This window comes from Rana temporaria, chromosome 11 (assembly GCF_905171775.1).
Source record: "Rana temporaria chromosome 11, aRanTem1.1, whole genome shotgun sequence".
NCBI lineage: Eukaryota > Metazoa > Chordata > Amphibia > Anura > Ranidae > Rana > Rana temporaria.
In genome coordinates, this window is record NC_053499.1 from 57843630 (window position 1) to 57870765 (window position 27136).

The 27136-nt window shown below is 47.1% G+C and overlaps 1 long non-coding RNA gene across 1 annotated transcript; it reads left to right on the top strand.

The window, feature by feature from the left end:
* Positions 1 to 957: 957 nt before the first annotated feature.
* On the top strand, positions 958 to 14383 carry LOC120917362. The gene is made up of 3 exons (XR_005744190.1): positions 958 to 1154; positions 6143 to 6327; positions 14246 to 14383. It is a non-coding gene; the product is annotated as an uncharacterized LOC120917362 (long non-coding RNA).
* Positions 14384 to 27136: the final 12753 nt, after the last annotated feature.

Consider the following 27136-nt stretch of genomic DNA (forward strand, 5'->3'; position numbering starts at 1 on the left):
GGAGACCCAATATAGATACCAGCCCAGGAGACACTCATGGGGCCCCTACTGGTCCCGGGGCCCTCAGGTATGGTCAGTCCGCCCCTGGTTACATTCCATTCAGTCATGTATAATAAAGTACATTTTGTATTTTTAGGTTATACTTTGTCATATATTGTGGGGCCTTGTTATTATGTCAGATTCTCAGATTCTCCTTCCTGCCGTCCCTTTTCTATAGGGATTGGGGGGGGGGGGCAAATATTCGAACTGGGAGGAGGAGGGGGGGCCCTGTCATGTAGGGTGGCCCCTGTGAAGTAGGTTGTTGGGGGCCCATGTCAGGTCAGGTGTTTGGGGCCCCTGTCAGACAGGGCCGCCATCAGGAATTATGGGGCCCCTTACACAGCTTTAGGCATGGGGCCCCCTGGAGCAAGCAGAGAACCGGGGGGGGGGGGGGAGGTGCTGCTGCCTCAAATTAAGAAGCGGGGGGGGGGGGGCTGCCATGATTTGAGAAGCAGGGGGGTGTATATATATATATATTTAAAAAAAATGGTTACCATCTGGGGCCCTGGGGACCTCTGGGCCCTTAAATAAAAAGAAAAATCTATATATATAAAACAATATATATTGTGAAAAGTGATTTCTCTTCCCTCAGACCAGAAAGAGGAGAGAAAACACTGACAGGTCACATTACACAACAAGCCGGCCCAGCTCTCTATCTCCCCCCCTCACACACACACTGACATCACCGCTAATGAGACTTACTGTGTCACCGATGGATGTAGGATGAAAAATCTGTCGAAGTAGTCTCCGATTAGTCCTCTGTGGGGCGCTGTACCGGTCCTGCGAGCAGAGCCTCCGCGATTTCACTTCAGTCCATAGGAGTCTATGGAACAAAATGGCGCCGCTCCGCCGCCGCGTACAGGTATCCAAGAGTCATCCAAGCCCCGCCCCTTCCGCGAGTCCTTTCCCCCGCGCGTCCGTGCAGTGGACGCGAGGCTCCAATGCACAGTACAGAGGTGACAGATACCTGGAGAGAGGATTCAGCTCCCTCCTCCCTCCAGCCTGAAGGTGGCAATAGAGAGCACCGCTGTGCAGTGAATTAAGTCAGCCGTTCTGCCTCAGTCTCTCTCACATGACCGGAGGGAGGAAGAAAATGTTTCATACACAGTGTGTCTGTAAGTACAAGGGGGGGGGGGAGACTACTTACCTCACACCTTCCCTCTCTACTCCTCACACAACCCCCTCTCTTACTTATACCCCCCAGAAGACACCCTCCTCTCTTACTTACACCCCCCAGAAGACACCCTCGTCTCTTCCTCACCCCCTCCCTCTCTTCTTTTGACCCCCCAGACACCCCCCTCTCCACAGTGGTGACAATTGATGGCACAGTGGCTGCGTTTGATGGCACAGTGGCTGCGTTTGATAGCATGGCACAGTGGCTGCGTTTGATGGCACAGTGGCAACAATTGATGGGCACAGTGGGGACAATTGATGGCACAGTGGCGATAAATGTTCGCACAGTTGCTGCATTTGATGGCATGGCACAGTGATTGCATTTGGCATGGAACAGTGATTGCATTTGGCATGGCACAGTGGCTGAGTTTGATGGCATGGCACAGTGGCTGCGTTTGATGGCATGGCACAGTGGCTGCGTTTGATGGCATGGCACAGTGGCTGCGTTTGATGGCATGGCACAGTGGCTGCGTTTGATGGCATGGCACAGTGGCTGCGTTTGATGGCATGGCACAGTGGCGACAATTGATGGGCACAGTGGCGACAATTGATGGCACAGTGGCGACAATTGATGGCACAGTGGCGACAATTGATGGCACAGTGGCGACAATTGATGGGCACAGTGGTGACAATTGATGGCACAATGGCTGCGTTTAATGGCATGGCACAGTGGTGACAATTGCTGGGCACAGTGGCGATAAATGATGGCACAGTGATTGCGTTTGATGGCATGGCACAGTGGCGACAATTGATGGCACAGTGGCTGCGTTTGATGGCATGGCACAGGACATGTGTGGTCACCTTGGCATTCTGTAAGCACAATATTCATGTATCATACAACATGCTTGGTGGATCATGTCACAGCACAACTCCTTGGGGCAAAGTTAGTGTCACAACGAAGGGCTCTGTCACGCGGGCGGACCGTATGTCCGCTTTCTCACCCATCCGTTTCCGGATGAAAAAGGGACATACATTGGTCCCTATGAGATTGCGGGCGCTGACACCCGATCTCACCCGGGTCCGCAACCCTCAGATTCTGCAGACAGAGGAAAATCCTATTCCTCCTTCCGTCTGCGGATCGGGATCGGGTGAGCACGGACTGACGGTCAGTGTTCATCCCATCCCCCCCCATAGGGGAGAGCGGAGATCTGACAGGGCGGTCCCTGAACAGTGTGCGGGGATCGCCCTGTCATCCGCCGGCTCAGCGGGGATCAGCGGAGGTTCACGGGGCGAATCATCACGGATCAGTCCCGTGTGAGAGAGGCCCGTCTCTAGTAGATGCTCTGCTGTACAGCCTCTGCATAGTGATTAGTGACGGCTCATCGCTTTCCTCCTGCAGCACTTCTATGGGGATCACTTTCAGTGGTCTGTGGGCTCCTCGTGATGAGCGTCATCCTGGGGGAGGGGTTAAACACCTGCGATTTTTCCAGGTCGGGGAGATTTGTACATTTTTGCACAATGCCTTTAACTGCCACATTAAACTTTTCTCTTGTTAACCACTTCAGCCCCGGACCATTTTGCTGGTCAATGACCGGGCCACTTTTTGCGATTCGGCATTGCGTCGCTTTAACTGACAATTTCGCGGTCGTGCGACGTGGCTCCCAAACAAAATTGACGTCCTTTTTTTTCCCCACAAATAGAACTTTCTCTTGGTGGTATTTGATCACCTCTGCGGTTTTTATTTTTTGCGCTATAAACAAAAATAGAGCGACAATTTTGAAAAAAATGTTTATTTTTTTTTTACTTTTTGCTATCATAAATATCCCCCAAAAATATATAAAAAAGCAATTTTTTTCCTCAGTTTAGGCCAAAACGTATTCTTCTACATATTTTTCATTAAAAAAAAATCGCAATAAGCGTTTATTGATTGGTTTGCGCAAAAGTTCTAGCGTCTACAAAATGGGGGGTCGTTTTATGGCATTTTTATTAATATTTTTTTTTTTTACTAGTAATGGCGGCGATCTGCAATTTTTATCGGTACTGCGACCTTATGGCGGACACATCGGACGCTTTTGACACATTTTTGGGACCATTGGCATTTTTATAGCGATCAGAGCTATAAAAATGCATTGATTACTGTAAAAATGTCACCGGCAGTGAAGGGGTTAACACTAGGGGGCGATCGAGGGGTTAATTATGTTCCCTAGGTGTGTTCTAACTGAAGGGGGGATGGGACTGACTAGGGGAAATGACTGATCGCTGTTCATACATTGTATAACAGACGGTCAGTCATTTCTCCCCTGATAGAATCGGGCGCTGTGTGTTTACACACGCGGCTCCCAGTTCACGCTCTGTCACGAGCGATCGCGGGTGCCCGGCGGTGATCGCGTCCGCCATGCCCTCGCATCAGCACCAGGGGCGTGCGCTCGCCCCTAGTGGCCGCAGAGCAACATTGCGTTATATTACGTGATCTTGCGCAGCCGAGCCAACCTGCCGCAGTTTTGGCGGTCGGCAAGCGGTTAACCTCTTCACATGCCGCCCATAGTCATATGACATCAACAGATGGGATCTCCCATAGTGGGTGGACGTCATATGACATCCTGGGCTTCCCGGCCAGCTAGGGGGTGCACGCGCCCGTGGCATCGCTCGGTGCCCGGCAATTGCCCGCAATCACGGCAGGACCGTGGATCTGTGTCTGTGTAAACACACAGATCCATATCCAGTCAGAGGTGAGGAGACCGATGTTGTGTTCCCAGTACAGAGGAACACAGATCGGTCTCCTCCCCTTGTGAGTCCCCCTCCCCCTACAGTTAGAATCACTCACTAGGGAACATTTAACCCCTTCAGCGCCCCCTAGTGTTAACCCCTTCCCTGCCAGTCACATTTACACAGTAATCAGTGCAGTTTTATATCACTAAGCGCTGTATAAATGTGAATGGTCCCAAAAATGTGTCAAAAGTGTCCAATATGTCCGCCGCAATGTCACGGTCACAATAAAAATCCCAGATCGCCGCCGTAAAAAAAAATGCAATAAATCTATCTCCTATTTTGTAGACGCTATACCCTTTGGGCAAACCAATTAATATATGCCTATTGCGATTTTTTTTTTTAACAAAAATATGTAGAATAATACGTATCGGCCTAAACTGTGGAAACATTTTTTATTTATTTTTTATAGATTTTTTGGGGGATATTTATTATAGCAAAAAATATTGCATTTTTTTTAAAAATTTTTGTTTATAGCGCAAAAAATAAAAACCGCAGAGGTGATCAAATACCACCAAAAGAAATCTCTATTTGTGGGGAAAAAAGGACACAAATTTTGTTTGGGAGGCACGTCGCACGACCGCGCAATTGTCAGTTAAAGTGATCCATCCATCCTGGTGTCTCTGCCTGTCACCCACACAGGGAGATATTTCTGCTCCCCCGACAGTCTGGGTTACATTACCACCTCAGCCGAGGACCTTCTGATTGCGCTCATCCTTTTTCCCCAAGTGTTTCTTACAATATGGGGGGGTAGGTTGGCTTGGGGTTGCAGCTCACTCTCATTAATTCCAAAAGGGAAGTTTGACAGATGGCGCTGCCTCTCAAATTCTATAAGCCAAGGTAAATTTGTTGCAGCTTTGCATCTGTGGCATGTGTGCCAACCCTTCTATAGGTGAGAGGTTTGGGTGATGGTGAAAAGACAACTACTGTCTCTTTAGATGCCCCTAGCTGCCCATGTAAAAGAGACCTCTGCAGGGCTTTACTGATAATACTTACCTTGTCAGGACTTGGTTTATCTTATCTTCACTTTATTGTATCTCTTGTATGTATGGAAACATTTGAATAACTTTAACTACTTAAGACCCGGACCATTATGCAGCTAAAGGACCTTGCCCCTTTTTGCGATTCGGCACTTCGTTGCTTTAACTGACAATTGCACGATCGTGCGACGTGGCTCCCAAACAAAATTGGCGTCCCTTTTTTCCCACAAATATAGCTTTCTTTTGGTGGTATTTGATCACCTCTGCGTTTTTTTTTTTTTTTGGCGCTATAAACAAAAATAGAGCGACATTTTGAAAAAAAAAATCAATATTTTTTACTTTGTGATATAATAAATATCCCCAACAAATATATAAAAACACTTTTTTTTCCCTCAGTTTAGGCCGATACGTATTCTTTTACATATTTTTGGTAAAAAAAATGCAATAAGTGTTTAACGATTGGTTTGCGCAAAATTTATAGTGTTTACAAAATAGGGAATAGTTTTATGGCATTTTTATTCATAATGTTTTTTTTATACTAATCGCGGTGATCAGCGTTTTTTTTTTTTTTTTGTGACTGCGACATTATGGCGGACAATTTTGACACATTTTTGGGACCATTGTTATTTTCACAGCAAAAAAATGCATTGATTACTGTGAAAATTAGGGGTTAACCACTAGGGGGCGCTGAAGGGGTTAAGTGTGACCTCATATGTGTTTCTAACTGTAGGGGGCGGGGCTGGATGTGTGACGTCAGTGATCGTCTTTCCCTATATCAGGGAACAGACGATCACTGACAGTGCCACAATGAAGAACGGGGAAGGTTTGTTTACACTCACCTCTCCCCGTTCTTCAGCTCCTGTGACCGATCGCGGGACACCGGCGGCGATCGGGTCCGCGGGTCACGGAGCTTCGGACGGGGGTGGCGGGCGCGCACCCACAGCCGGGCACTTAAAGGGGACGTACAGGTAGGTGCTTGTGCCCAGCCGTGTCATTCTGCCGACGTATATCAGTGTTAGGAGGTCCTTAAGTGGTTAAAAATTAAAAACCCACAGGCCATGACCTAGGCAGGCAAAACGGAGTTCCTGGAGTAACTGATCAATAAGGGTCTTTGGGGTCCCTGAGCCACCTTGTCTCCCTATCCCTCCCATCTCTGATCAATAAGGGTCTTTGGGGTTCCTGAGCCACCTTGTCTTCCTATCCCTCCCATCACTGATCAATAACTGGTACATTATTTCCTGCAGACGGTCTATGCATTGGATTGCCCACTGGCAGCTGCTAAAGCCATTGAAGGTCTGCGTGGCGTGTGTGATGAGACCTATCCTGATCCTGTCCGTGTGGTGTCTGTGGGAATTCCTGTGGAGGACCTTCTGACCGACCCCTCAAGTCCGGCTGGGTCAGTCACGTCATAGGAGTTCTGTGGAGGAAGGTAAGTGGCTTTTGTGCCAGGCTGCCCTAACTCAGGATGGGACATTTCCAATATTCCTCTCAAATACCCCCCCCCCCAGCATTTATAGGAAGCACAAAGGGAACAATGAGTAACCAATCTAAATGTTTCCGTCCATATTTTAGACCCTGAGCACACAGCATGGAGTATGGGGTTCATGGGTTTGATGGTCACAGGCCATACATGGAGCCTGTACATATAGGGTATCATTGGGGTATATTTCTACATAGGGATTATTGGGGTGTATTTCCACATGAGCCCATTCGTTCCCCCCTCTACCTCTCTGCCTGGGGGTTCTTTGCTCTTGATTGGATAGATTGATAGCAGCGCAGCCATTGGCTCCCGCTGCTGTTAATCAAATCCAATGACGCGGATGCTCGGGGGCGCATCCGCAAGGTTAACTTCCCCCCTCCCCCTACCCCGAGAGCGCTTCTCATAGGGTGTTTATCAGGAGCGAGCGCCGCAGAGGGGCCTCAGAAGCCAAGGATCGGGGGCCACTCTGTGCAAAACGAACTACACAGTGGAGGTAAGTATGACATGTTTGTTACTAAAAAAAACAAGAGTTTACAACCCCTTTAAGACTGGTTGTGTTAAAAGGTGTAAAATCAGAGGTTTTGTTCTTAAAGCGGGGGTTCACCCAAAAAAAAAAAATTTAACATTAGATTCAGGCGAGTTGTTAGAAGCACAATCGGGTGTTTTTTTTTTTAAATCGTTGCCGTAAATACCGTTTTATAGATATATGTTCTCCGCCGCTTCCGGGTATAATCTGTGGGACTGGGCGTTCCTAATTGATTGACAGGCTTCCGACCGTCGCATACAGCGCGTCACTAGTTGCCGAAAGAAGCCGAACGTCGGTGCGCAGGCGCCTTATAGAGCCGACTCGCAGTCCGGCTTCTTTCGGCAACTCGTGATGTGCTGTATGCGACGGTCGGAAGCCTGTCAATCAATTAGGAACGCCCAGTCCCGCAGATTATACCCGGAAGCCGCGGAGAACATATATCTATAAAACGGTATGTACGGCAACGATTTAAAAAAAAAAACCCGATTGTGCTTCTAACAGCTCGCCTGAATCTAATGTTACATTTTTTTTTTTGGGTGAACCCCCGCTTTAAAGTGGTTGTAAACCCAAAAAAACATTAAAAAAAGAAATACAAACATGCAAGACAAAGGCATAATGAGCTAGTATGACTAGCATACTAGCTCATTATGAATTACTTACTTGAGATCGAAGCCCCCACAGCGACCATCGTTCCTCTCCTCCACCGGCACTCCGGCGCTGTGACTGTGGCGTTACTACTGCACATGCGCGCGGAACCGGCACGATCCTCGCGCGTGCACGCTTCTCTGGAACTATCCCATTCAAGTCCCGGTACGCTCAGTGCACCTGCGCTGTTGTCTATGGCGCGCATGAGCCGCAGACATCGGTGCCCGATTTTCTGCAAATATCTCCTTTATCGTGTAGGTTAAGGAGATATTGCAAGCACCTACAGGTAAGCCTTAAAGTGGATGTAAACCCAACATTTTTTCACACTGGTGCGATTCGGGAACTCTGCGAATCCACTGCGGGTTCCCACATCGCACCGACTCGCACGGCAGTTCACACAGCCATATGCAAACTGCTGGGGAGTGTCATACAATAGTAATGTCACCCCCATTTCAGCTCGCATATAGCACTGCGAACTGACAGTTTGGACAAGAATCAGATCGCATATGTGTGAACACCCATGCGATTCTGGTGCAGACCAAAAAAAGGGTCCTGTGCGTGTTTGGTCCGAATGTGATGCGATTTCAGCCATACAGTTTGTATGGCTGAAATCGCATCACACAGACATCGCATGTGATCTGAACAGCAATGCGGTGCGAATCACAGAAATGTGGAGTGTCAGGATAGTGGATAGTGTCAGATAATTTTTTTGTTTTACAATTTAATATTTTTTTTTCCAAAAGGTTTTTTGGGACCAGTGGATTTTTTTTATTTTTATTAATTTTTACAATTACATTTTTTTTTTTTTACAATGTATTTTTGTATTATTGATGAGAGGGTGGGGTTTTATTTTTTAAATATATTTATTTACAGTGCTTTGGGAAAGGGGGTGGGGTTGTGGTTGGTGTCAGTGGGGCAGTGGTCAGTGGGGTAGTGGTCGGTGTCAGTGGACGATGTCAGTGGGGTAGTGGTCGGTGTCAGTGGACGATGTCAGTGGGGTAGTGGTCGGTGTCAGTGGGGCAGTGGTCAGTGGGGTAGTGGTCGGTGTCAGTGGACGATGTCAGTGGGGTAGTGGTCGGTGTCAGTGGACGATGTCAGTGGGGTAGTGGTCGGTGTCAGTGGGGTAGTGGTCAGTGTCAGTGGGGTAGTGGTCGGTGTCAGTGGACGATGTCAGTGGGGTAGTGGTCGGTGTCAGTGGGGTAGTGGTCAGTGTCAGTGGGGTAGTGGTCGGTGTCAGTGGACGATGTCAGTGGGGTAGTGGTCGGTGTCAGTGGACGATGTCAGTGGGGTAGTGGTCGGTGTCAGTGGACGATGTCAGTGGGGTAGTGGTCGGTGTCAGTGGACGATGTCAGTGAGGTAGTGGTCGGTGTCAGTGGATGATGTCAGTGGGGTAGTGGTCGGTGTCAGTGGATGATGTCAGTGTAGTAGTGGTCGGTGTCAGTGGGGCAGTGGTCAGTGGGGTAGTGGTCGATGTCAGTGGTCGGTGTCAGTGGTCTTGGGGCTCTGGATCGTGTCAGTATGGGGGGGGGCGGTTGTTGTGTCATTTTTTTTTTTTACAATTTTTTTTATTTTATCAGTCCTGCGGGGGGCGTTGGTGACATGTCAGGGGTCTAAACAGAGACCCCTGACATCTCCCATTTGAGACAGAGAAAGGGACAGAGGACATTCATTCCCCAGTCCTTTTCTCTGCACAGAAGATGAATGGAGGGAAGACAGCGTCTCCCCTCCATTCATACACTGAGCATAGTAACACACAGGTTACTCTGCTCAGTTATCACAGGACGCACAGCGATCGGTAACGGACGCTCTGTGTCCCGTCCAGAAAAGAAAGGGGCTGGTAACTGACATACCAGCTCCTCACTCCACACAGATCTACCTGCTCGCCCCCCGCCCCCCTCCCCCCTCGCAGCCCTCGGGAGAGGAGAGAGAGGGGAGGGAAGACCGCAGATGAGGAGGAGGAAGACACGGGGGAATGTGAACACAGATCAGGACGAGCCGGGGGCGGAGGAGGAAGACACAGGGGGGGGGGGGGGGGTTTGTGTGTACACACGAAGAGGGACGAGGGGGGGCGCTGAAGAAGGACACTGAGGACAGTCAGGGATGATCGGTGTGAGAGGGGGGGGGGGGGTAAGCTGTGAACACCGATCCCCCCCCTGCATGGCTTTTCAGGTGAAAGCCGCGGGAGGGAGAGAAGCAGATGAAAAGCCATTCAGGGAGGATCGGTGCTCACAGCTTACCCTCCCCCCCGCACCGATCATCCCAGACTGTCACTGGAGATGGATGTGACTGTGTACAGAAATGACAGGGGGCCGTGAGCGCGCTCTGTTTTTACCATGAATGCGCTTTGCATCTCTGGCCAAGGGGAGTGTAGAGGTGGGAAGGGCATCTGCTGACATCATGACCCTGCCCACCAAGCGCCGATGACAGACCCACCCACTGAATCTGCTGTTTTTGGGGGCTTCTAACTAATAAACGGGACACATTTGACTGGTAAGGATAGATGCAGGAGGCATGTATCGCCTTATAGATCAGCACTATGGCAGTAGTTTACAATTGATGAGAGGGGTTTACATCCACTTTAATGTAGGCTTACCTGCAGGTGCAAGTAGTATCAGAGGGTTTACAACCATTTTAAGCCCCGTACACACGATCGGATTTTCCGGCGGGAATTGTATGATATAGAAAAAAATGTAATCTGGATGGCCGCACTCCAACAACAATTTCTTTATTGGTTAAAAACCATACAGCAAAAGATGCAATCAACAGCTGACGTGTTTCGCACCAGTAGTTACGGTTTGAAACACGTCAGCTGTTGATTGCATCTTTTGTTGTATGGTTTTTAACCACTTAAGACCCGGAACATTATGCAGGTTAAAGCGGGGGTTCAGCTCAAAAAAATAAAATGATCAAATGCCACCAAAAGAAAGCTTTATTTGTGGGGAAAAAAGGACGCCAATTTTGTTTGGGAGCCACGTCGCACGACCGCGCAATTGTCAGTTAAAGCGATGCAGTGGCGAATCGCAAAAAGGGGCAAGGTCCTTAAAGCGGAGGTTCACCCCAAAAAAAAAATTTAACATTACATTCAGCCAAGTTGTCATAATGACAATCGGCTGTTTTTTTTGTATTTTATCCCGTACATACCGTATTTTCACCGCCGCTTCCGGGTATGTCTTCTGCGGGACTGGGCGTTCCTAATTGATTGAAAAGCTTCCGACCGTCGCATACAGCGCGTCACGAGTTGCCGAAAGAAGCCGAACATCGGTGCGGCTCTATACGGCGCCTGCGCACCGACGTTCGGCTTCTTTCGGCAACGTGTGACGCGCAGTATGCGACGGTCGGAAGCCTGTCAATCAATTAGGAACGCCCAGTCCCGCAGAAGACATACCCGGAAGCGGCGGTGAAAATACGGTATGTACGGGATAAAATGAAAAAAAAACAGACGATTGTCATTATGACAACTCGGCTGAATGTAATGTTAAAAACATTTTTTTGGGGTGAACCTCCGCTTTAAGGACCTTGCCCCTTTTTGCGATTCGGCACTGCGTCGCTTTAACTGACAATTGCACGGTCGTGCGACGTGGCTCCCAAACAAAATTGGCGTCCTTTTTTTCCCACAAATAGAGCTTTCTTTTGGTGGTATTTGATCACCTCTGGGTTTTTATTTTTTTGAGCTATTAGCAAAAATAGAGCGAAAATTTTTTAAAAAAAAATTGTATTTTTTACTTTTTGCTAATATAAATATACCCAAAAAAGATTTAAAAAAAAAAACATTTTTTTTCCTCAGTTTAGGCCGATACGTATTCTTCTACATATTTTTGGTAAAAAAAAATCCCAATAAGCATTTATCGATTGGTTTGCACAAAATGCATAACGTTTTCAAAATAGGGGATAGTTTTATTGCATTTTTATTAATATTTTTTTTTTTACTACTAATGGCGGCTATCTGCAATTTTTTTTGTGACTGCGACATTATGGCGGACACATCAGACACTTTTGACACATTTTTGGGACCATTGTCATTTTCACTGCGAAAAGTGCTATAAAAATGCATTGTTTACTGTGAAAATTACAATTGCAGTTTAGGAGTTAACCACTAGGGGGCGCTGAAGGGGTTAAGTGTGACCTCATTTGTGTTTCTAACTGTAGGGGGGACTGGGCTGGACGTGTGACGTCAGTGATCGTCTTTCCCTATATCAGGGAACAGATGATCACTGACACTGCCACAATGAAGAACGGGGAAGGTTTGTTTACACTCACCTCTCCCCGTTCTTCTGCCTGCTCCTGATGAGCGACCAACAGTCGCGAAACGCGTAGAGCTACATACTCCATGCATCAATGTATAATCACTGCAGTATGACGTGATGTAATCTTTGTTCAGCATGTGATACCTATTTTATGTCTTAATGGATACAGTACAGATTGATGTACTTGCTGTATTTATATACTTGGGTCATTCCCCGCATACCTTTCCCCCCAACTAATCTGTAAAATACATATGTCTATCTATTTCTTCAATAGTGCAATATAGTCAAGGACGGTGCACTATGTGAAAGCAATAAAATATTTAAACGCATTTCAGATTTATTATCTTTGGTTTATTTTTTCTCCCCCATTTATTACAATCTGTTTCCCGCACATGCTTCATTTAAAGTCCCGCTTTTGCTTCCTTTTTCTATACAAAACCAGCGATGGAGGTAATTGACCCATTACCTCATTTAAAGTCCCAACGTACCCTTCCCCAGCCCCCCCCTCTCATATTGAAAGAGGAGTGTTGCATAAGGAGCGTTGGATGAAGGAATTGAGATGATAAAAGTGTTGGATAAGGAGAGTTGAATGAGCAATGTTGTATGGGAAGTATTGGATAGATGAGAAGTGTTGGATGAAGGGCTTCAGATGAAATGTGATGGGCGAGGGGCTTCAGATCAGGAGCATTAGATGAGAAGCATTTGATGAGGGGCTTCAGATAAGGAGCACTGGATGGGGGGCTTCAGATGAGGAGTGTTGGATGAGGGGCTTCAGATGAGGAGTGTTGGATGGGGGGCTTCAGATGAGGAGGGTAGGATGAGCAGTTTTGGGCTTTAGATGAGAAGTGTTGGATGAAGGGCTTCAGGTGGGGAGGACTGGATGAGAAGCGTTGGATGAGGGACTTTGGATGAGAAGTGCTGGATGAAGGGCTTCAGGTGGGGAGGACTGGATGAGAAGCGTTGGATGAGGGACTTTGGATGAGAAGCGTTGGATGAGGGAATTTGGATGAGAAGTGTTGGATGAGGGGTTTTAGATGAGGAACATTAGATGAGGAGTGTTGGATGAGAAGCTTAAAATGGGGAGCATTAGATGAGAAGTCTTGGATGAGGGGCTTCAGTGGAGTAGTGTTGGATGACGGGCTTCAGATGGGGTGCACTGGATGAGAAGCATTGAATGAGGGGCTTGAGATGAGGAGCGTTGGATGAGAAGCACTGAATGAGAGGCATCAGATGAGGAGCTTTGGATGAAGAGTGTTAAATGAGGGGCTTCACATGAAGAACATTGGATGAAGAGTGTTGGATGAGGGGCTTCAGATGAGAGTGTTGGATGAGGGGCTTCAGATGAGAGTGTTGGATGAGGGGCTTCAGATGAGAGTGTTGGAGGAGGGGCTTCAGATGAGAGCGTTGGATGAGGGGCTTCAGATGAGAGTGTTGGACGAGGGGCTTCAGATGAGAGTGTTGGAGGAGGGGCTTCAGATGAGAGTGTTGGAGGAGGGGCTTCAGATGAGAGTGTTGGAGGAGGGGCTTCAGATGAGAGTGTTGGAGGAGGGGCTTCAGATGAGAGTGTTGGAGGAGGGGCTTCAGATGAGAGTGTTGGAGGAGGGGCTTCAGATGAGAGTGTTGGAGGAGGGGCTTCAGATGAGAGTGTTGGAGGAGGGGCTTCAGATGAGAGTGTTGGACGAGGGGCTTCAGATGAGAGTGTTGGACGAGGGGCTTCAGATGAGAGTGTTGGACGAGGGGCTTCAGATGAGAGTGTTGGACGAGGGGCTTCAGATGAGAGTGTTGGACGAGGGGCTTCAGATGAGAGTGTTGGATGAGGGGCTTCAGATGGGGAGCATTGGATGAGGAGAGTTGGATGAGGGGCTTCAGATGAGAGTTTTGGATGAGGGGCTTCAGATGAGAGTTTTGGATGAGGGGCTTCAGATGAGAGTGTTGGATGAGGGGCTTCAGATGAGAGTGTTGGATGAGGGGCTTCAGATGAGAGTGTTGGATGAGGGGCTTCAGATGAGAGTGTTGGATGAGGGGCTTCAGATGAGAGTGTTGGATGAGGGGCTTCAGATGGGGAGCGTTGGATGAGGAGAGTTGGTTGAGGGGCTTCAGATGAGGAGCATTGGATGAGGAGAGTTGGATGAGGGGCTTCAGATGAGGAGCATTGGATGAGATCTGTTGGATAAGGGGCTTCAGATGAGGAACGAGGAGTGCTGATCTATATGGCACGTACCATCTGATGCAATACACAGATTATATGTACCTTCAGTCACCTCTCCCTCAGTACAAACTGTACCGATAACAAAGTCCAGACTGCGGGATTGCAGCAAGATGTCGGTACTCCAGGACATGGTGCACACTGTGTAAAATAAAGTCACTAGCTTATCTGCTCCCCCTTTATTCAGTTTGTGGATTCAATCCGTTACATATTGATAATGAAATGATATTATATCTTTCTTTCTAGGTGTTTCTATAGATTAGTAAATCTGCCACAGCGCCTGCCATCTCCTCTGGTGTGCCCGGAGAGCCATGGAAGGTCAGTTCACTGGAGAGGTACAAATCTGCCACCAATCTCACTAAAGCTGCCCATAATGTGATGGTCCCCCTGCACAAGAAGGGAGAGCAGCAAAGAGCGGTCTTTATCGCAGGAAGTCTCTGGATTACTGCACAGATTTGGAAGAAATACAGAAGAGCACCAAGATTCAGGAAGAATACACATGATGAATGGATTTAGACAATATTTGCTAATCGCAATATTTAGCTTTAATTTAAATATAAAGCTTCCCATGGGTTGCCTATAGGGACAGCAATTCTGAGGTTGCCTCCTTCTGCAGGGCGGGCCCTTTGCCTGGCTGATCCCAGAGGAATTTAGCAGTAGTGCTGACTGTACTGCCCGATGGAAGGAGAATCTATAAATCTGTATATGAAACACATTCATCAAAATTACTGAACATAAAATGAGTTCCCCTTTAAATGCTCCATGGCCCAGATTCACATATAATTACGTTGCTCCTGGGCAGCGTAACGTATGTGATTTACGTTACACCGCCGCAGGTTTACAGCGTTAGTGCCTGATTCTCAGAACACTTACCTGTAAACTTGCGGCGGTGTAGCGTAAAAGTGCTCGGCGCAAGCCCGCCTAATTCAAATGGGGCGGGCACCATTTAAATTAGGCGCGTTCCCACACCGAGCGTACTGCGCATGCTCCGTCGGGTAAATTACCCAACGTGCATTGCGCTAAATGACGTCGCACTGACGTCATTTGCTTAGACGTTAACGTAAATGGCGTCCAGCGCCATTCACGGACGTCTTACGCAAACGACGTAGATTTTTTAAATTTCGACGCGGGAACGACGGCCATACTTAACATTGGCTGCGCCTCATAGACCCAGGGGAAACTTTACGCATCGCAAAGGCTACGGAAACGTCATAAATTCTCTGCATCGAGCGCGCGTACGTTCGGGAATCGTCGTAATTAGCTAATTTACATAAGCGACGGGGAAAACGACGTCGGCGACACCTAGCGGCGGGAAAAAAAATTGCATTTAAGATCTGACAGCGTAAGAGCCTTACGCCTGTCAGATCTAATGGATATCTATGCGTAACTGATTCTAAGAATCAGTCGCATAGATACCCGGGGCCAGATTAGGACTTACGACGGTGCAAATGGTGTTGCGCCGTCGTAACGCCTTTGAGAATCTGGGCCCATGTGTCCTCCAGCCTCATGGTAATTGTCTTTGGGGGGGGGGGGGGGGGAGAAGAGAATGGAATAAACCGCAATATTTCCTGGAGCTCGGCACTCAGAGAGCTAATTGATGAGAATTGTCGTCTCGCTGCAGAATACGGACTCGGCTCTCTCCCGCCAGATTGCCTGGTCCAGGATATTGTGCATTTTACATTGTCTGATCCCAAAGAGCGTCTGCTGTGTGTCACTCCACAGCGACCAGGAGACCTCTGCAATAAAGTGCACCTGTCATGAGAAGGACACAGAGGAGGGCTTCATTCCAAAAATCCTGACTGTCTCTCCGATCCAATGGCTTCAATGCTTACCTTATGCTGACTTTGCTTGCTGCACGTTTGCTCCAGGGTTGTGACTTGGAAAGTAATAAAACCAGAGACAGCCAGGAAACTAGCATTTTCAAATAAGGCTTATAGTAAATGAAGTCTTTACTTTCAGAAGGCTGTGACATTTATTTATTTGAAGTCATTCTAACGTTGGATTACAGTAAAACCTTGGATTACGAGTATAATGTGTTCCAGAAACATGCTTGTAATCCAAAACACTTGTATATCAAAGCGAATTTCCCCATAAGAAATAATGGAAACTCAAATAATTCGCTCCACAGCCATTTATTCTTAAGTCCTTCAGTTTACAGTCCATATAAAAATATTATAGTAATGTGCAGGGCCGCCATCAGGAATTATGGGACCCCTTACACAGCTTCAGGCATGGGCCCCCTGGAGCAGAGAACCAGGGGAGGGGTGCTGCCGCCTCAAGTTCAGAAGCAGGGGGCTGCCGGGAACCTCTGGGCCCTTTAGTAAAAAAAAAAATATATATATATAAAATTAAAAAAATGTTATAAAAAAAAAAAGGAAGGGAGTTGCAATCCGGGCCCCTTACAGGTGTACTGCCTGTACCCCCCCCCCCCCCCCGATGGCAGGCCTGGTAATGTAATAAGTTGTGTAACCATTAAATGTCCATCCACAGATGGAATCCAGCAGGAGCTCCAGAGTATAAAAGAGAAGAGAGGCGCCTCTAAGTGTAGCAATATGTTTCTAAATGTTGTACCTTCATTACATGTAACCATATTGCTACACTTAGAGGCGCCTGTCTTCTCGTTTATACTCAGTGGTGACATGACACTACTCTTATATCAAGACATCGCTTGTATATCAAGTCAAAATGTTTTGCTTGTCTTGCAAAGCGCTCTCAAACCAAGTTACTCTCAATCCAAGGTTATTACTGTATATAAAACAAGCATGTGATGCTGTCACTGAGAGCCATCTTGTGGCCAATTACATGTATTACAAGCCAATGCCACTTGAACAGTCGTCTGCTCACATCATTTGTAATAAAAACATCTTTGCCATTCTGAAGCTTCCCTCCAAACACTTTGCATATTATTTTATATATACTTTGAAGTCATTTGGAGTGATGAGACCAAAACTGTATGTATTTGTACACAGGCACAGTTTTCATACTTTTGGCTCTGTGTGTCACCAGAATAAAATAAAAACCAACCAATCCAAATGCAGACTTTCAGCTTTAATTCAAGGGGTTGAACATGAATATCAAGTACAAATTTTAGCAACTTCAACCACTTTTATACACAGTCCCCCCATTTTCAGGGTCTCAGATGTAATTGGACAAATGAATATAATCATAAATAAAATGTTAATTTTTAATATTTTGTTGGGAGTCCTTAAAGGGGTTGTAAAGGTAAAATTTCCCCCCCTAAATATCTTCCTTTACCTTAGTGCAGTCCTCCTTCACTTACCTCATCCTTCCATTTTGCTTTTAAATGTCCTTATTTCTTCTGGGAAATCCTCACTTCCTGTTCTTCTGTCTGTAACTACACACAGTAATGCAAGGCTTTCTCCCTGGTGTGGAGTGTCATGCTCGCCCCCTCCCTTGGACTACAGGAGAGTCAGGACGCCCACTAACACACAGCTCCTTTATCTGCAATCAAAAGAGCGTCCTGACTCTCTCGTAGTCCAAGGGAGGGGGTGAGCACAACACTCCACACCAGGGAGAAAGCCTTGCATTACTGTGTGGAGTTACAGACAGAAGAACAGGAAGTGAGGATTTCTCAGAAGAAATAAGGAAATTTAAAAGCAAAATGGAAGGATGAGGTAAGTGAAGGAGGACTGCACTAAGGTAAAGGAAGCTATTTAGGGATTTTTTTTTTACCTTTACAACCCCTTTAAGGCCCCTTTCACACTGGGGCGGAAGGTGCGGTGGCGTCAAAGCGACGCTATTTTTAGCAGCTGTTTACCGCTAATTTCGCAGCACTATTCGGCTACTAGTGGGGCGGTTTTACCCCTTCGCTAGTGGCCAAGAAAGGGTTAAAACCACCCGCAATGCGCCTCTGCAGAGGCGCATTGCTGGTGGTATAGCCGCAGTGTCCCATTGATTTCAATGGGCGGGAGTGGTGGAGGAGCGGTATACACGCCGCTCCAAAGATGCAGCTAGCAGGACATTTTTTCCCGTCCTGCTAGCGCACCGCTCCAGGTTGAAAGCTCTCGGGGGTTTCACAATGAAGACACGGCAGCAGCTGTTTAGGGTCGGTTTGTAGGCGCTATTTTTAGCGCAATAGCGCCTGCAAAATGACCTCAGTGTGAAAAGGGGTCTTACTGGCAATGAGTGCCTGAAGTCTGGAACCCATGGACATTACCAGAGACTGGCTTTCCTCCTTTCTGATGCTTTGCCAGGATCTAAGTGCAGCTCTCTTCAGTTGTTCTTTGTGGGTCTTTCTGCCTTTAGTTTTGTCTTCAGCAAGAAAAATACTCAATTGGGTTAAGATCAGGTGATTGACTCGGGCATTGCAGAATATTCCACTTCTTTTCCTTCAGAAGCTCCTGCAGTGGTGGCTGGTGCTCAATTTTTTTTTTTTTTTGGGGGGGGGGGGGCAAACAATATAAAAAAAAGACAATTGCAGCCTCACTGTGCCTATCAAAGGCAGCCACTGTGCCCATCAAAAGCAGCCACTGTGCCCATCAAATGCAGCCACTGTGCCCATCAAACGCAGCCACTGTGCCATCAATTGTCGCCACTGTGCCATCAATTGTCGCCACTGTGCCAATCAAACGCAGCCACTGTGCCATGCCATCAAACGCAGCCACTGTGCCATCAATTGTCGCCACTGTGCCATCAATTGTCGCCACTGTGCCATCAAATGCAGCCACTGTGCCATGCCATCAATTGTTACTGTGCCCACATCAATTGTAGCCACTGTACCCACATCAATTGTCCCCACTGTGCCCACATCAATTGTCCCCACTGTGCCCACATCAATTGTCCCCACTGTGCCCACATCAATTGTCCCCACTGTGCCCACATCAATTGTTCCCACATCAATTGTCGCCACTGTGCCCTGTAAAATGCTGCCAGTCAGATTGCCCCCCCGCCCGGCACTTACCTTTCTGGGGTTAGCCATCCTCCTTCCACGGTCCCTCGATGTCTGTTGCCGCCCTCGATGACGCTTCAGCCAATCAGGTTACCGATAACCAGAATCGGTGAACCTGATTGGCTGAGACGGCTGTCAGTCTTATCCAAGGGACGCAGTCCCCGTACGTTCCGAGGATAAGACATCCGGGAGCCGAAGGGCTGTACTCGGAAAGCCGCTGGCTCTGATAGGCACTTCCGCACAGCCAACCAGCTGCCGTTATTCAGTTAGCCGGCGCCCTATGTCCGGCCATCTGAATAGACCAGCGGCAGCTGGCCACAATAACATACATTCATACAATGCAATCCATAAATGTATGTTATTTGCCCGGCGCTGCAGAATGACATTTTAAAAGCCTTAAAGGGCCCGTTTTTTTTTTTTTTTTTTTTTGACTACAGGAGGGGGGGGGGGGGGGGGCGACTTCTGTTAATTGAAGTCACAAGCTGCAATGAAGGGCAAATCGCACTGCTCTGCGGCTTATGAAGTAGCACTGCTATGAATCAGAGCTGTGTGAGGCTGGGTTCACACTGAGGAACGGAGCGGCTCCCATCCGGGGGGGGGGGGGGGGGGAGCATCTCCATTCACCGTTTTCAGGTTGAATTTCATCCCACATTTTTGTCTGAATTGGGACCTGAAACAGACCAGAAAACGCACAGAACTCAAGTCGCTCCGACTTAGAAAAAGGTTCCTGTGCTACTTTTGGGGCGGCTTCAGGGCGGCTTGCATTGACTTCTATACAAAAGTCGTTTTTCAAGCCACGCTGAAGTCTTCCGACTTTAAAGCCGCCCCGTACAGCACGACTTCAGCGCGGCTCGAAAAATGACTTCCGTATAGAAGTCAATGCAAGCCGCCCTAAAGTCGCCCCAAAAGTAGTACAGGAACTACTAGTAGTACAGGAAGTCTTCCGACTTTGAAGCCGGCCCTGTAAGAACCGGCTCTTAGGCTATGTTTCCACTATTGCGACCCCAAAGTTGCACAATTTACAGTGCGACTTTGAAATGTGATTTTTGATGGGCTGTCATGCAGCCGGTGAGAACCATGAGAGAACAAGTCGCACCGAAGCCGGAACAAAGTAGTGCAAAAACCTTTTTTGGAGTCGCACCAGTTAGAACATGCGACTTCACTTGTGTCAAGTTGCACAACATCTCGCAGTAGTGAAAACAGAGCCTAAGGCTTCTTTCACACTTGTGCGACTTTTCCTGCAACTTGGGACTGCAAAGTCGCATGACAAGTCGTTCCCCATTATTTCCAATGACTACCATTCATATTAGTAGGACTTCAAGTCGTGCCGACTTCAAAGTAGTCCCTGCACTACTTCGGTCCGACTTTGATGCGATTTCATGTTCATAGACCTCAAGTCTCCCTGAAATCACGTCAAAATCGCGGCCGCAAAATTGCGCGACTTTGAAGTCATAGTAGTGTGAAAGGCACCTAAAGACCCCTTTCACACTGCCAACTTGAAAGTCACACGATTTTAATGCGATTTCGCCGCTCTGGTTACACAGTTCACAGTCGCATGACAAGTCGCTCCTCAGTAACGGCAATGGAACTGTTCTAATCAGTGCAACTCAAGCCGCTTAGACTTAGAAAAAGGTTCCTGTACTTACTTTGGCCCCTTTTAGGCTCTGTTTTCCACTACCGTGAGTTGTTGTGCGACTTGACACATGTGAAGTCGCATGACAAGTCAAAACCCATGTATTTTAATGGACCCCATTCTAATTGGTGTGACTCAAGTTGCATCAAACTCCAAAAAAGGTTTTTGCACTACTTTGTTCCGACTTCAGTCCGACTTGTTCTCACCGGTCACATGACATTGCATCAAAAATCGCATTGCAAAGTCGCAATGTAAATAGCGCGACTTGGGGTTGCAATAGTGGAAACAGAGTCTTACACTGCTGCGACTTCAATGCCGCACGATTTTACCGCGATTAGATGCGATTTTACCATGATTTCAGGGAATGCCTGTGTACACATGAGGTCGCTGGACCTCAACTCGCATCAAAGTCAGACCAAAGAAGTACAGGGACTACGTTGAAGTCGCACAGATATGAATGGTACTCATTGGAAATCATGGGGGAACGACTTGTCATGCGACTTTGCAGTCCCACGTTGCAGGATAAGTTGCAGTAGTGTGAAAAGAAGCCTGAGGTGCGACTTTAACCACTTGCTTACTGGGCACATAAATCCCCTTCGTGCCCAGGCGAAATTTCGGCTTCCGGCACTGCGTCGCTTTAACTGACATTTGCGCGGTCGTGCGACGTGGCTCCCAAACAAAATTGACGTCCTTTTTTCCCCCACAAATAGAGCTTTATTTTGGTGGTATTTGATCACCTCTGCGATTTTTATTTTTTGCATTATAAACAAAAAAAGAGCGACAATTTAAAAAATATATATATATATTTTTTACTTGTTGCTATAATAAATATCCCAATTTTTTTTTTTTTTTTAAAAACTATTTTTTTTCTCAGTTAAGGCCGATGCGTATTTTTTAACGTATTTTTGTAAAAAAAAATTGCAATAAGCGACTGGTTTGCGCAAAAGTTATAGCGCCTACAAAATGGGGAACAGAATTATGATTTTTTTTTATTATTTTTTTTTTACTAGTAATGGCGGCGATCTGCGATATTGCGACGGACGTATCGGACACTTTTGACACAAATTTGGGACCATTCACATTTATACAGCGATCAGTGCTATAAAAATGCACTAATTACTGTATAAATGTGACTGGCAGGGAAGGGGTTAACACTAGGGGGTGAGGAAGGGGTTATCTGTGTAACCTGGGTGTGTTCTAACTGTGTGGGGGGAAGGGGGTGACTGGGGGAGGTGACCGATGCTGTGTCCCTATGTAAAGGGACACAGATCGGTCTCCTCTCCTCTGACAGCACGTGGAGCTCTGTGTTTACACACATAGCTCCACGTCCCTGCTGTCACCTGCTGTGTTCCCGACGATCGCGTGTACCCGGCGGACATCGCGGCCGCCAGGTACACGCATCGGCTCTTCAGCGATGCGCCGGGACAGTGTTTACCCGCTGCGCGCCCCCCAGAGGCGCGCGCGGGTAATGCACATAAAAGGACGTCTAAAGAGGTCCACTTGGCACTTGAGAGCCGCGCTGTTGACGCCTTTTGTCAATAGCGCGGGTCTCAAGTGGTTAACACTCGCATTGACTTCTGTTAGGGCTCGTCATGCACACTGCAGATCAAAGGAGCGGCTCTCATTTCCTGCCTGGAATCTCCCCTCCATGTTATGCAATGTCTCCATACACACACAGTCATTTTCTCTGAATCGCTCCGCATAGCGGTGAACTAGACGACTTTCTTCAACCTGACTATCTATGTAACTTTCATACTCATAATAATGCCAGGTGATCCCGCCATGGCGGTCCTTGTTCAGGCACTTCCTGTTGTAGGGTGACCACATTTCCAAACTGCCATTCGGGGACACCCCCCCCCCCCCCCCCATCACAAAAAAAAATGCTTTTTAATACTTTTTTTTTGCCAATTTTAAAGGCTTGTGTGCAAGTAATTGGCCATAATATTGGCCAATTACGGGGGTAATACTCTGCAATACCCCCGCGCAATACTCTGCAATACCCATGCACCAATACTCTGCAATACCCACGCACAATACTCTGCAATACCCACGCACCAATACTCTGCAATACCCCCGCACCAATACTCTGCAATACCCATGCACCAATACTCTGCAATACCCACGCACAATACTCTGCAATACCCACGCACCAATATTCTGCAATACCCACGCACCAATACTCTGCAATACCCACGCACCAATACTCTGCAATACCCACGCACCAATGCTCTGCAATACCCGGAAAATACTCTGGGGAAAAAAATGCGTTTTAACTAGGGTTGTCCCGATACCACTTTTTTAAGACCGAGTACAAGTACCGATACTTTTTTTCAAGTACTCGCCGATACCGAATACCGATACTTTTTTTTAATGTCATGTGACAATTTGAAAAATGGACACTGACGGATGGATGGCACTGACAGGGAGCACTGACAGGGGGCACTGACGGATGGCACTGACAGGGGGCACTGACGGATGGATGGCACCAGGGATGGACTGGGACAGAAATTTGGCCCTGGACTTCATCCAGACTGGCCCACTTTGACAGGTCTCTCCCATGGCGGCCGGACAACTCCCGCACCCATCCCCCCCGGCCACCCAAGCCTCCTCTCCCCCTTCACTAGTCGTTTTACTTTATTAGAGTAGAACAGCTGGTACTGGTACTCTTATAGGCAGTACCAGCGGGGAAGCTAGACATTATTTCACCCGGGGAAAATAATCAGTTCGGTGCCCCCCCTTATGGGACAAGATTAGGCAGAAGTGAGAAACTACCAGGCCATAGCTGTTGAGTCAGCTGTCTGTCCCCTTCCTCATACTCCTCTGTCGTCATCCCTGCTCCTCTGGTCCTCCCCCTGCTTCTTTGTTCCCCCCAGGTGAGCACTGCAGGGAGGGAGAGGAGGTGAGCGCTGCAGGAAGGGAGAGACAGAGGAGCGGAGGGGGGGCGGCGGTCCGCTTTCACTGAAGCCGGCCCACTGAGCCATCGGCCCACCGGGAAACTCCCTGTAGTCCCAATGGCCAGTCCATCCCTGGATGGCACTGACAGTGGGAACCTAAGGATGGATGACACTGACAGGGAGCACTGACGGATGGATGGCACTGACAGGGGGCACTGACGGATGGATGGCACTGATGGATGGATGGCACTGACTGGATGGCACTGACAGGGGGCACTGACGGATGGATGGCACTGACAGGGGGCACTGACGGATGGATGGAACAACTGACCACTGCTCTGTCCACTACACTATACTATGTACTGACTATACTGACCAATACTGACTTGTCTAAACTCTCTAATCTCTCTGGCTGACTTGGTTTCACCTGTAGCTTATGTCTTCTATCAGCCTGGAGGAGGTGAAGAGAGGGTGTCCAGAGGAGGAGGGGGGGGGGGGAGGTAGTGCTGAGCTGTCAGGGGTCTGGCATAAAATGACACTTCTTGAAGCAGAAAGATCTTAAGCGAAGTGACAGCAGACAGACTATTTTCTGACAGGGGCTGTGAATGGCTCAGTCCAGTCCTCAGTGAACATATGTCTTCATTTTGCAAGGGTGCATTTAAAAGGGAATTAATCTAATGCTGCCTTCTATGAAAAAATTTGTTGAGTAGGGGTGAAAAAATGTAATTAATATTTCTTGCTAAAGGCTCTCATAGCTTCCTATGAAACATATTTGACTTTAATAAAAAAAAGCAGTACCGTTAAACAAACACTAGTTAGGCAGTGAGAATGGCATTTCTTCACTTGTCTCCTCGGGTAAAAACACATTTACTAATTTCTGATAATTAATATGTTTTCACCATGAAACAATCTGAATAAAAAACACAATATCTGTATGCACTATCATCTCCATCCTCACCATTTCTCCTCTGATGACTGTGAATGGCTCAGTCCATTGTATCGGGCACACCTGGCTCTGCCGGCTGATTGCTTGTCTCACGCTGTGATAACCCGGTGAGCGGCAAAACATTTCAATTTCCAGCACTCGCGCTGCACACTCTTGTTGCCAGCAACGCTGTAATAGCCCCGCCCGCCCCGCCGCCGTACCTGACCATTCACAGGGCACCAGCCAGGGACACAGGAAGTAAACAGGGGGACGGATCCGGCAGTGACACACACTGACTAGCGTCCCCCTGAATGTTGCACCCGGTGCAATGGCGCTTCCCACGCTACCCCACTGGCTCCGCCCCCTCTCCGTCCGCCGACTTCTGGGCATCGGGAGCATTTGTGCAAGTACAAGTACTCGCACAAATGCTCGGCATCGGTCCCGATACCGATACTAGTATCGGTATCGGGACAACCCTAGTTTTAACCACTTCCCGCCCGCCGGACGTCATATAACGTCCTTGACTTTGTGCAGGGATATCTGAATGATGGGTGCAGCTACAGGCATCATTCAGATATCATCTTTTTCAGCCAGCGATTCCCTACACCATAAGAATGATCATGACGGCTGTTCCACCTCTTGATCGTTCTTACAGGAGGCAAAAGGGGACGTCCCCCCTCCCTTCGCCCTCTAGTGCTTTCGACTCACCGCTACGATCGAAGCCAGGATTGTTTTTTTTTTTTTTAGGCTTCCCAGCCTAGAGGTGAGATGTGGGATCTTATTGACCCCATATCTCACTGTAAAGAGGACCTGTCATGCTATATTCCTATTACAAGGGATGTTTACATTCCTTGTAATAGGAATAAAAGTGATCAAAACATTTATTTTTGGGGAAAAATGTGTCAAACTAAAATAAATAAAGTAAAATGAACAATAAAAAAATAAATAAAAAATTAAAGCGCCCCTGTTCCCATGTGCTCGTATACAGAAGCGACCGCACACGTAAGTCCCGCCCACATATGAAAACGGTGTTCAAACCACACATGTGAGGTATCGCTACGAACGTTAGAGCGAGAGCAATAATTTTGGCCCTAGACCTCTTCTCCAACTAAAAAGATGTAACCAGTAAAAATATTTAAAGTGTCAGCTATGGGGATTTTTAAGTAGCGAAGTTTGGCGCCATTCCACAAGCGTGTACAATTTTGAAGGGTGACATGTTGGGTATCTCTTGACTCGGCGTAACTTTATCTTTCATATTATGCAAAAACATTGGGCTAACTTTAATGTTTTTTTTTTTTTAAAAGCACAAAACTGTTTTATTTCCCAAAAAAACGCATTCGAAAAAATGCTGTGCAAATACCATGCGCGATAAAAAGTTGCAACGACCGCCATTGTATTCTCTAGGGTCTTTGCTAAAAAAGCATATATAATGTTTTGGGGTTCTATGTAATTTTCTAGCAAATAAATGATGATTTTTCCATGTAGGAGAGGAATGTCAGAACTGGTCTGGGTGTTCCAGTACGCCTGATGGTGCTCCCTGCATGTTGGGCCTCTGTATGTGGCCACGCTGTGTAAAAGTCGCACACATGTGGTATCGCCATACTCGGGAGGAATAGCAGAATGTGTTTTGGATTGTAATTTGTGGTATGCATATGCTGTGTGTGAGAAATAACCCGCTAATATAAACATTTTGTGAAAAAAAATAGAAATAAAAAAAATCTTGATTTTTGCAAAGAATTGTGGGAAAAAATGACAACTTCAAAAAACTCACCATGCCTCTTTCTAAATACCTTGGAATGTCTTCTTTCCAAAAAAAGGTCATTTAGGGGGTATTTGTACTTTTCTGGCATGTTAGGGTCTCAAGAAATGAGATAGGCCGTCAGTACTTCAGGTGTGATCAAATTGATCAATTTTCAGATATTGGCACCATAGCTTGTAGACCCTATAACTTTCACCCAGACTAAATAATATCCAAATTTTTTTTTGTTGTTACCAAAGATATGTAGCAGTATACATTTTAGTCCAAAATTATGAAGAAAAATATTTTTTTTGCAAAATTTTATAATAGAAATTAAGAACATTATGACAGGTGCCAGAATCACTATCGCAGCAGCATGGAAGAAACCAACAGTTTCCATCCTATACATGAAGAGAAAAGTTACATGGATTATGGAACAAGAAAAAAGGATATGTTCCATGTTGGATAAGTCTAACCTTTTCCGTGAAATATGGGAACCTTGGTTGACTTACATGGGGATTTCTTATACCCTGTAATTATAATACCGTATTTGCCGGTGTATAAGGCGACCGGGCGTATAAGACGACCCCCTAATTTTACATTTTTTTTAAAGATTTTTTGCCTGTACTCACCGTATAAGACGACCCCCCCCCCCCTTCCTATGCTTCCGACGCTTTATATTCCTTCTTTCTGGAGCCATATTCTTCTTCCTTCTTGCTGGAGCTGGAGCCAATCATGGCGAGCGATGTGTTCTATTAATGAATACAAAGCCTGCTTGGATTGGCAGAGGCTGTAACATCATCATCCCACGCCTCATTGACTCTCAAAGCCAATCCGTGCAGTCTACTATATGTAGCCTGCTCGGATTGGACGAGGTTGTTACTCCAATCTGAGCAAGCTCTATATTCATTTGAATACATCGCTCACTGAGATTGGCTAAGCGGTATATACTGTATGTAGCCAAAGCTGACCTGGCGTATAAGACGACCCCTGCTTTTTGGCCAGTTTTTTTAAGTGTAAAAGGTAGTCTTATACGCC